General features: G+C 40.5%; 1 protein-coding gene across 1 annotated transcript in view; it reads left to right on the top strand.

Annotated features, from left to right (window-relative positions):
• Nucleotides 1-12,523, top strand: part of gad2 (glutamate decarboxylase 2) — a 126,534-nt gene that overhangs the window by 38,386 nt on the left and 75,625 nt on the right. The gene's annotated exons all lie outside the window — the stretch shown is intronic.

Raw genomic sequence — 12,523 nt, 5'->3', positions numbered from 1 at the left:
CTACGGCTAGTTGCAGTATAACCGTTACTTTATGTGGTATTTCCCATGACCATAACAGCTGTAATTACGGCTGTGGATCATTCATTGTTAAATATACGTGCCCATAATCGGGATTAACTCTCGCTTGGAGTGTGTATCTCAGTCTTTCCATTTCGGTGTTTATTACAGTATTATTCATGATGTTGCAAAATTATGCTGCTTAGCATAATATTCTACCTTATTATGTTTTGAGTATTATTGTTATTATTACTATTTTTGTGGTGAAGCTACAGCGTTAATATCAGAAAACTACGAAATGTCATTGTGGGTGTTAATTTGCTGTGAAATCGTGACATTGCTCATTCTCAGATGTGGCACCTACTCCTCTCTAGAACTTGGACTAGGACGTTTCGTAATGTCTTCTCATGGCCTACTCTGAGGTTGAATAACTTCTAATCCGAGTCAGACTTCTAGTGCAATTCCTAAGAGTAATTCTAATATGCTTGATAAATACGAGCCCTGTTGAGAACTTTGTTCATGGCCCCATCTTTTTTGATTTTTTTTGGTGTGTTCCCATCCTATGTAAGAAAGAATCTCAAAGGGTTTTCATACACATAGTCCATTTGCTTTGAACTAAATCAGAATTACATCTACTTTGTATTTGCCAGTACTTAATGTAAGGGAATATAGTTGGCGAAATTCAGCAGCTGAACACAACATCACATATCTTATATAAAAACGTCTACGCGTGGAAGTGTGTGTGTCTGTCCGGCCCTGAAGTGAGAGGTAGAGTCGGGGTAAGGGCTCCACCTCCGAGGAAATAGAAGACTCGCTTAGCCGCTAATAACACAAGCGAGGCCAGTACGTTGGCAAAACAAAAACTCCAAAGAAAGACAAAGTCACTTAGCTGCTAACTTCGGCAAAACAGTATTCCTTTTACTTTTACTTTTTACCCTCCCCTAATGCACAAGCGATGCAAACACGTCGGCGAAACAAATCCACCTAGGAGAGAGATGCCCAGAGTAGTTCCTTTCAATTACCTGACATCTCTACATTTCAATTTTTTTCTGACAATTTCAATAGTTTCCAGGACCCCAGGCTTTTTACAGCACGGGCTTACACAGCTAGTCTTATATATAAACATCTACTCGTGGAAGTGTGTGTGTCTGTCTGTCTGGCCCGGAAGGTGCGGGACTACAGCATAAAGCTCAAAGAAAGCGACTCTGTCGCCAAAGTAAAACCATCAAGAAAAAGGAAAAACTTGCTTAGCCTCTAGTACACAAGCGAGGCGAGCACATCGGCAAAACGAAACCTCCGAAGAAAGTGATGTTCGCTTAGCCACAAATGCACAAGTGAGGCGAGCACGTCGGCAAAATGAAACCTCCTAGAAGAGAGATGCCCAGAGTAATTCTTTTCAATTACCTGACATCTCTACATTTCAGTTTTTTTTCTGATGATTTCAATACTTTCTAGGACCCTGGGCTTTTTACAGCATGGGCTTACACAGCTGTTAAACAATATAAATAACATAAGTTAAGCAACATACATTAAAAATAGTTGCAGAATAGTGAAGTTTTACAGTAGATGTGAAAGCACATGGGTGTATAGCGTGTATGCACACACTGATGTTGTACTGGTTCTAAAAGTTTGACTTCAGTATCGTTCGATCTAAAGCAAATAATGGACAGCTCCCACCATTCCACTCCAGCCTCCCTGATGTGTGGCACAACTGGACACATCCCTACCATGCTGATCCCATTCAAATTAATTGTGGTTTCTGAGTGAGTCAAAGGAGCGAGTCCCCAGCACTTTGAAAACGGGAAGTTGTCTCTTGTGGAATCTCCAGTGTAGCCGAATAACCCGGTGGAGTCTTCAGTATGACCAAGAGCTGAGCACAATGTCTTTTAAACCTACTGTTTACTTCTGTCACCAAACGTACCGCACTGCTTGTACTGTATACCACACATTCTTACACATACAGTTAGGTCCATAAATATGTGGACAGAAACAACTTTTTTCTAATTTTGGTTCTGTTCATTACCACAATGAATTTGAAATGAAACAACTCAAATGCAGTTGAAGTGCAGACTTTCAGCTTTAATTCAGTGGGGTGAACAAAACGATTGCATAAAAATGTGAGGCAACTAAAACATTTTTTGAACACAATCCCTTCATTTCAGGGGCTCAAAAGTAATTGGACAAATTAAATAACTGGAAATAAAATGTTCATTTATTAATACTTGGTTGAAACCCCTTTGCTGGCAATGACAGCCTGAAGTCTTGAACTCCTGGACATCACCAGATGTTGGGTTTCCTCCTTTTTAATGCTCTGCCAGGCCTTTACTGCAGCGGCTTTCAGTTGCTGTTTGTTTGTGGGCCTTTCTGTCTGAAGTTTAGCCTTCAACAAGTGAAATGCCTGCTCAATTGGGTTAAGATCAGGTGACTGACTTGGCCATTCAAGACTTTTCCACTTCTTTGCTTTAATAAACTCCTGGGTTGCTTTGGCTGTATGTTTTGGGTCATTGTCCATCTGTATCATGAAATGCCGCCCAATCAATTTGACTGCATTTAGCTGGATTTGAGCAGACAGTATGTCTCTGAACACCTCAGAATTCATTCGGCTGCTTCTGTCCTGTGTCACATCATCAATAAACACTAGTGTCCCAGTGCCACTGGCAGCCATGCACGCCCAAGCCATCACACTGCCTCCACTGTGTTTTACAGATGATGTGCTATGCTTTGTATAATGAGCTGTTCCACGCCTTCTCCATACTTTTTTCTTGCCATCATTCTGGTAGAGGTTGATCTTGGTTTCATCTGTCCAAAGAATGTTTTTCCAGAACTGTGCTGGCTTTTTTAGATGTTCTTTAGCAAAGTCCAATCTAGCCTTTCTATTCTTGAGGCTTATGAGTGGCTTGCACCTTGCAGTGCACCCTCTGTATTTACTTTCATGCAGTCTTCTCTTTATGGTAGACTTGGATATCGATATGCCCGCCTACCCCCTGGAGAGTGTTGTTCACTTGGTTGGCTGTTGTGAAGGGGTTTCTCTTCACCATGAAAATGATTCTGTGATCATCCACCACTGTTGTCTTCCGTGGACGTCCAGGTCTTTTTGCGTTGCTGAGTTCACCAGTGCTTGCTTTCTTTCTCAGGATGTACCAAACTGTAGATTTTGCCACTCATAATATTGTAGCAATTTCTCAGATGGGTTTTTTCTGCTTTCGCAGCTTAAGGATGGCTTCTTTCACCTGCATGGAGAGCTCCTTTGACCGCATGTTGTCTGTTCACAGAAAAATCTTCCACATGCAAGCACCACACCTCAAATCAACTCCAGGCCTTTTATCTGCTTAATTGATAAGGACATAACGACGGACTTGCACACACCTGCCCATGAAATAGCCAAAGAGTCAATTGTCCAATTACTTTTGAGCCCCTGAAATGAAGGGATTGTGTTCAAAAAATACTTTAGTTGCCTCACATTTTTATGAAATCGTTTTGTTCACACCACTGAATTAAAGCTGAAAGTCTGCACTTCAACTGCATCTGAGTTGTTTCATTTAAAATTCATTGTGGTAATGTACAGAACCAAAATTAGAAAAAAGTAGTCTTTGTCCAAATATTTATGGACCTAACTGTACATACTGTACATGTGTATATGGATACACACACATCTTCATATATATTAAAGAAAGCACAAATGTGTGAAGAAGCCAGGGTAAGCTAGTGGTCTGCGATGGCTATGGCTCTGGCGAAGAAACTGTTTAGGTGTCTATTAATTTGAGTTGTTATTGACCTAAAGCGTTTACCAGAACAATTGATGACCTGAGTGCGATGAGTCAGTGGTGATTCTTTCTTCTTTCTTCTTGGTTTATGACGTTCAGTGCCTTCAGGTCTGCAGCACATGGAAGAGCACAGCTAATTATTCTCTCAGTAGACCTTACTACACATTGTAATTTATTTTTGGAGTGGACCACTGCTGAACCAAACCAGTCAACAATCGAGAATGTGATTACAGTACACTTTCAATTATGGCTTTGTAGAATTGTACCAAAATGATATAGGATGAAACTCAGGCAATTAGACAGAGTAAATGAACGGGTGTGAGTTAAGTTACACATTTAGTTATGTATTATTTGATAATATGCCAAAAAAATATTAAACGGGTGTGTTAAAAATATGAATATTGGAAAACCGTACCCTTACGGATTAAGCATCCATAGGCGTCTTTCAGCTTATCCTCTTTATAGCCTGCTCTTTGCTACCACATGGCCTTTGAATGGAGTATTGAAACAGGCCAAGTGCCAGTCTCAATACGGCTACCGAGACAGAGATGTCTTCATCATGGTCTTCTCTTCATGGCCTGATGGTGAGGGGGGGAGGTTAAAAGCAAGGTGACCAACTTTATACCGCAAAACACAAACCAATGGGGCATCATCATACAGAATGGCCTTCAATTCTAAACCAGTCATAAACAATCATACTTTAGACCAATGGAATTAATTTTCCAGTTCCTTTCTGACCAGTTACCAATGAAAGCACTCAGGTACAACTCAAACCCCAGTTTGTATGTTTCGTCAGAGTTAGAAAACCCACACACACACACCTTCCCCATTTTATGATGGTGTTTACTCATATCACTCTCAAATATCTCCAAGAGGACCACATTCCCCTGGATTTCACACTTGTATATATACTTCATCATTGCAAAATCACCGAGGGAGACCAACCAAGTTTAGTGTAGGTTGCTTTGCTACTACGTGACCTGTGAATGGTGTATTAAACAGGCCACATGCCTGTCTCAGTATGGCTGCTGAAACAGAGCCGGTCATGGTCATGGTCTTCTCTTCATGGCCAGATGGTGAGAGAGAGAGAGAAAGAGGTAAAGGCAAGGTGACTCACTTTATACCATTCTTACCTCAAAACACAAACCAGTGGGGTGTTGTAGTACAGAATTGCCTCCAATTCCAAACCAATCATAAACAGCCACACTTTAGATAAATAGAATTAATTTACTTGTCCTTTCCAGGGCCATCTACCAATGAAAATCACTCAGGTGCAACTCATCCCCCAGTTGCTCTGTTTAGGCAGCTTATGGCCTTCCTCAGGGGGATGGCTTAGACATTCACGTAAGTCCAAACACAGACACCCTTGCCAAGCTGGTTTGATACATGCGCCATCCCCCTGCCATAAATTTCACATAAAATGACTTGGGGATTGGGAGAGGATGGTCAACATTACACTCCACTACAGTGACTGTATGACAAACTCTGCTGAGGGCTTACATCAATTTCCTTTAGACAGTAGACAAACAGAATGTATTCGGTTTCACTGTATGATGCTGTGTGTTTAGTCTCTAATACCCTTAATGTCACTTCTATTTTAATTTTCTCAAATCCCATGTCTGCCGTCTTTAGGCCTCTATATATTTGTTAATAACGTTCACTTTGGAATATCCATCCATCTGTCCATTTTCCAACCTGCTGAATCCGAACGCAGGGTCACAGGGGTCTGCTGGAGCCTATCCCAGCCAACACGGGGTACAAGGCAGGAACCAATCCCAGGCAGGGTGCCAACCCACCGCAGGACACACACACACACACACCCACACACCAAGCACACACTAGGGCCAATTTAGAATTGCCCATCCACCTAACCTGCATGTCTTTGGACTGTGGGAGGAAACCGGAGCGCCCGGAGGAAACCCACGCAGACACAGGGAGAACATGCAAACTCCACGCAGGGAGGACCCAGGAAGCGAACCCGGGTATCCTAACTGCCAGGCAGCAGCGCTACCACTGCGCCACCGTGCTGCCCACTTTGGAATATTTGATTCACATTTGCTATGCAGTATCAAAGTCAATGTGCTTCCAATGTCCACATTGTGCCAAAAGTGCGATCGCTCTGACAGGATGCCCCACCTATCTGCATCACTCATGCAATGTAAGATTAAGGGATTTGATTGGTGCTTGCAAAGGAAAGTCATTTCTCACCAACTCTGTATGGGGTTGGTTTCATCTACCTGATCACAACTGAATCTTCACCTTTTTTCAGGTGGTCAGCTGCTACCTGATCCAATCATGTGATAGAAAAAGAGGCTGAAAGGCCGAATCAGCTGCTGGAATTGATCTGATTGATCGGGACTTGTGCAGGTTGTTTTTTGCAAACTTGTAGCCGTGTGTGGATGTATTTTTATACTGTGATTGCCTAATTACCAGCAGAAATGTTTGGTATGGTATCACTTTAGATTAGGTGTCCTTAATTACACTGTACTTACCATGTAATTGCCTATATAGTTACTTAGTAACTGGGTGTTATTAACTTGTATTTACTGCGTAACACAATACAATGCTGTGGTTAAGCTCTTAATTGTATTGTTATTCCACAATTTATATGCATACCTCCTTATAAAAACTGTGAAATAACAATTGCAATTTAGTACTTCATTATAGTACTACACAGTAAGAACAAGGTAATAACACCTACTTACTAGTAATTATGCAGGTAATACATGGTAAGTACAGTGTAATTATGGACACCTAATCTGAAGTAATACCAAATGTTTCCCATAATGCATAGTATTTCCTTTAGTTAGATCGGTCCCCATGTCAGATCACATACATACCTCATGCAAACTGCTCCAGGGTTCACTTGGTACCGTGCTGAAGACCAGTTTTTCCAAAGAATCTCAATATGGTTGTTTTGGTCCACATCAGAGTTTGATTGGTGCGTTCATATCTGTCTAAACCAGGGGTCTCCAAACTTTTTTCCCCTTAGAGCTACTTTTACAAAATGAAAATGGCCAAGAGCACCTCCTGTTTTCTAACGTTTATTCTCATAGCTTATTTCAATCCAAACAAACTGAATAAGCTTGTTTTGCCTGAACGTTTACAAAATGCTGGTGTCCACAACTCACATTTTGCATTAAAACATCACAAAAAATATTTAGTTCACCTGCAAGTGCATTTTGTATGTCTGCATGCATTTTCTCACACTATTGAATTAAAACATGAATGCTGTCAAAACAAAACAATGCAATACCAAATACACAGATATGACGTATTTATTTGTCATTTTGTCACATGTCACTGTGTCACTTTATTCACAGGTCCAGTTGCATGTGTGATGTGTTTTTTATTTACTCAGGTGACTGGCACTGAGGTGTATGGTGGAGTGGAGCCACTTTGGTTCACTCATATTGAGTCATTTAAATGTTCCTCTCTCAGTCTTGTTCTGAACTTTGATTTCATGACATTCATGTCAGACTCACAGAGGTATGGAGACCTAAACAAAGCAGATATTTTCAGAGCTGCTTGGTGAAGATTCTTATAGTTATCAGGCTCTACTAAGCTCCAGAAATGATGGTTTACTAATATATAATATATAAAATCCAACATCTGTATGTCCGTCCGCTATTCACAAGAGAACTACTTAATGGATTTAGATTGGTTTTTTTTCTACAATTTGCTTGAACATTCCGCTTGATGTTGCGACTTCTCTCATTTCGCTATGTATCATAGTTCGCTTGCGGTACCAACGTATTTCCGCAAATCCAAGAAACATGCAGCGGGCCAAGGAGAGGGGCCTTCCTCACCCACTCGCCAGCTTCGGGGCGTGTTCCTTAACTCTGCTTAGCTAGTGAACAAGAGAACAATTGAATTCAACTTTGTGTGATATTTAAAATAAAGTGTTACTTAGGTCTTGATGAGTTTGAGTCCGGATATTCTCTTAAGTGTATCCCACATTGAAAAGATAGATTGCAGTTCAGATTGTGGATCGTGATTTTGTGTTAAAAGGATCGTGATATGATTTTTTGGAAAGATCGCCCACCCCTAATTTAACTAATCAAGTTTTCAAATTTATGTAGGATTAATTAACCCTTTGACGAGGTACTTGGAAAGGGGTTGCGAGCTACCGGTAGCTCACGTGCGACATGTTGGAAACCCCTGGTCTAAACGAACCAGACTTTAATCACTGCAGAGTTTGAAAAAAAAAAAGCTCTAAATACATTAGTTGTGAAAGTGAGTCCACTTTATTGTTCACAGGTTTGGCTTTTTAAGGCATTTTAGCAAGAATTGTGGCTTTCCACTGTCTCCTCATGATCAGATGTGGACATGTGTTACTTGAGCGTTGAGGTTTGGAAAAGGTGAACATTGCAGCAGTGATATGAACACCACAGTACAGACTATGTTTTTATTAATTTTCTAGCATTATTATTTTCAACTATTATTGCTGTTATTCTAATTTTGTTTGGCTTGTTTATTTATTTTCTAACTAGACAATAACGGGCGCTAGAACAGTAGTGCATAAACATTAGTAGGAACAGTCTATATTAAATGGCAAAGGACCATCTATTTTCTGTTACAGTAATCCTGGCTTGTATGTGGCTGTAATATGCGTCACTGTATTGTGTGCCTTTAATTTTCTCTCGCAGTAATACGTCTCTCCAGCAAGTATTGTGCAGTTCCCCAGCAAGTATTTTAATCTGTGCTGGCGTGCAGCTGATTATTGTATGTGTGGCATCTCCCCAGCAACGAATTTTATGTGTGCGAATATAAATCTACTTTTAAAAGTCATCCTATTGTAATATCATGAAAATTGGTATATTTAGGAAAACACTTTACACTTTACCGGGCCAAGTTTGTTAATCGCAAATCTGACATCCTCAGAGTGAACACTTGCACAACAACAAACACTAATCCCACCTCTTTGGGGAAGCTGGTCTCCACGTCTCAGTACCCGATTGGATTTTTCGTGCGTTATGTTTTAGGTCTTAGTTCATTTACCGAAATCCAATTGGATCGGCCGCGCGATATTTTATAGGTCCCGCCCTCTCTGTCTTGTGTAACCCTAACCCTAACCCCACGCATGCGCACTTCACCATAAGACACACACACACGGACACATGGACACACACAGGGGTTTTATTAAAGAGGATTGGCAATGACAGTTCACAATATTGTAACATGGGTGCTGCAATATTTGTTATAGTTAAGGTATCTGTTACCGGTGATGTGGGCATGACATGTGACATCACATGGACGTGGTTATGGTGTCATCACGTCGACACCATTTAATCCAAACCTTGGGATTCTTAATAGAAAAGGATCATAGGTGGTACAGTTAGTTAGCATAAAAACTGAAGAATAGGCACTGAAACTTCTGTTTCTTTGCTTTATGACTTAGGACTTTGAAATATTGTTTTGAACTTCAGTGTTGAATTGCTTTTTGTTATAATTTGGTATTAGATCACTGCTTGTTTCTTGCCAATGGTTTCCTGAAAGTCCACTGTATTACTTTTAATTTCCTGTTCTTTTTTATTCAGGCTGAGTACAGGGTGGCAGCAGTTTTGAAAAGAAATTAAATCAGGATTAAAGGAAAAGTATAAATTAGCCACAGCCAGCTCCTGGCAGACTGATAATTTAGAAATAAAGATGAATATGATAACCTCATGCTGGTAAGGCTGCCAAGTTTTAAAAAGATGACCAAAAATGGAAACAAGCAGAAATGATAGGTACATTTATACATCTCTCCCAGTCAATGTGTTTATTAGTTTTGTCCATTTTCCTTTTTCCCTACTTTTAACTCTCTTTCAAGTGATAAAGAACCAATTGTATGAGTGAACTCTCAAGTCCTCAGTTCTCTCTGTGTCTATAGTACCGGCCTCAGATAGAAGTGTTTTAGTTGGTATTTTTGACAGGAAAGTAGGAAAGCATATAGAAGCTAGTTAAAGTAGGCAGGCACTCGAAATGCTTGTGTTAGAGTCAAAGGGTGAATACATCACGGTAATCTGACTTATTTCTCTATGTCCTGTTAGAGACAAAATTACTTTGTTCTAGAAACTGGGACACAAGATGTAGTGCTGGGGTCTCCCTGTTATTATTATAGGTTTTAACCCCTTAACCGCCCTCTGCCGGATATATCCGGCACCGTTGTTTTATTGCTAACGCCATACTGCCGGAATTATCCGGCACATTTGCCTGTGGTTATATGAATGCCTGGCAAGTAGTATAACTGACGGTTTGGCGTGGGTATTATTACTACGTTGTATTTCGACAAGTCTGTGGTTGTTTTGGCCGGTCATGTGACGTGATTCGCATGTAACAGCTGTGAATATGGCGAAACGTAAACTGACTTCAAGTGAGGCTTTGCAGGCGATTTTGGACAGTTCTGATCATGATTGTAGCAGTTCTGAAGAAGATTTTAGCGACAGTGATGAGCAGCAACGTGCGCTGCATGATACTGTGAATGAAGACGCATCAGATGACGGCGCTGAGTGGGTGTATCCCCAGCATCTCAGCTGGGCTGCTGCCCATGGTGAACTACCTTTTCTGCATTCGTTTGAGGGAACGTGTGGCTTTATTGTTGATGTAAACAATTACACTGCTGAGCAGTTTTATGAGCTGTTTGTGTCACCTGATTTGATCAGACATTTTGTTCATCAGACAAATCTGTATGCAACACAGTTTATTGAGAAAAATCCCAATTTACCTCCACATTCCCGTGTTCGTGCTTGGTTTGACACTGATGAAAACGAAATGAAAAAATTCATTGGGATTTTGATGTTGATGGGAATAATCAGAAAACCAGATATTGAGATGTACTGGTCTACAGATCCTATGTATGCAACACCTATTTTTGCAGCTGTCATGACACGTAACCGATTCTCTTTGCTGCTGAAATTCTTTCATTTGAATGACAACAGAAACGAGCCAGATAAGAAAGATCCAAACCGCGACCACTTGTTCAAGCTACGTCCTTTGATTGATCATTTATTTGAAGCATTTCAGTTGCCCTACATGCCAGGACCGTCAGTTGCAGTTGATGAAAGTTTATTGTCGTGGAAGGGCCGCTTACAGTTTCGACAGTATCTACCATTGAAAAGGGCACGGTTTGGTATGAAGATGTTTTGTTTAGCTGAGAATTCAGGTTACATTTATAGATTTCGTGTATACACTGGCAACTTGCACAACATTTAGTGGTCAATACTGCTTGAATAAATGTAAAAAATGTAAAAAAAATGTAAAAAAGTAAAAAAACGAAAATTGTTCAGATTTCGCCTGGCGTGGGGAATATTTAGGGAGTTGGCGGTTAAAGGGTTAATAAATGTGAATAAAGTCTAAATAAAAACAAACAAAAAAAACACAATGAAAACAAGGTTCAGAACTCAAAGATGGTTCCTAGATCTTCACTAATCAGTGGCTTCCACAGGCTAGTGTGGCTCCAGCAGATGTGAGTCTGACAATGAAGGTCAACATATTACTTAGAAGGGAATGAGACAAGAAGGGAGGGGACTTCTTGGGATGATTCTTGGTGAATTTCCCCTTGGGATTAAGAGAAAAGCCAAGCAAAATGACACCTTTTATTCTATCTATCTATCTATCTATCTATGATCCAGAAGTAAGGTCATCATTCTTCCTTGACTTCCTCCTTCATTTTTTGGGCTTAAAGAGGAAGGAGGTTTAATACTTGTCCTTCAGTTTAACCCATGTGTCATGGTTTGGGCTGAATATTGACATTTTGTAGCCAGAGAAGCTATATTCTGAACTGTTGTCAGGTCAAATCCCACATTTCTAGGAGCGTGGTCTCCAGGGTTGTGACCTTGACTTAATTGACAGATGGCATTAAAGGTCAACCTTTTGCTCGGAGCTTTATCTAACCTGTGGATAAAATCCTTATTTTCATTTTGACTTGTTGTGTGTTTACTATCCTTGTCATGCCTGGTTTTCATCTTATGGCCTGTTTTTTTTACCTCAATTTTTGCCTTTCATCTGGGTTTGCTTTGCTTTATTTTTATTTTCTTTTGTTTTGCCTTTTTATATTCTCTTTTGTTTTGCCCTTTGCCTGTCCAGTGATCTGAGACAAAGACTACACTCCTTCGGTACTGTGTCTCTTCAGAGAATCCTTGGGTACCGCTGGTTTGACTTTGTGTTGCTCATGGAGTCCCAAATGAGGCCCGTTATCTGCATTGTGAGGGAGCATCAGTTAGTGCAGCGTTTCTCAACCTTTAAGTATTTGCGACCTGAATTTTCATAACAGTTTTAATCGCGTCCCACTAACGTTTTTTTGAAAGGAGCCCACTAATACCAATTTGTTCTTTTTTAATTAATAATATATCATAGATGCATATTTTATTATACCTACTTAACTTTTATCGACATTTATCTAACTCTATATTTTTTTTTTCTAGTACCAGAATGTAGTTTAAGTTAATTTGTTTTGGTTTCAATAGATGTATTTTTCATATTTTCGATTCTTGTTTTCTTTTTTTTACATCTTCGTGCCCCCCTTTTTGTTACTTCGCGGCTCCCAAGGGGGGGCCCGCCCCACAGATTGAGAACCATTGAGTTACTGCACTACGGCCATGTGGCGCAATTCCCCGAGGGTGATCCAGCTCATAGGAGCGGCTGGAACATGCCAAGGGGACGCCCACATAACCCCTGACTGCAGTAGATAGAGGGTCATTTCCGGAGGGTGGGACTGGACCACGTGTCTGCCTTTCGGGGTGTTTTGCCAACCAGGATCCCAAGCTGTTTTGTCGTGTGGT

This window comes from Erpetoichthys calabaricus, chromosome 6, assembly GCF_900747795.2.
Source record: "Erpetoichthys calabaricus chromosome 6, fErpCal1.3, whole genome shotgun sequence".
NCBI lineage: Eukaryota > Metazoa > Chordata > Cladistia > Polypteriformes > Polypteridae > Erpetoichthys > Erpetoichthys calabaricus.
This window is presented reverse-complemented; position numbering and strand designations above follow the sequence as displayed.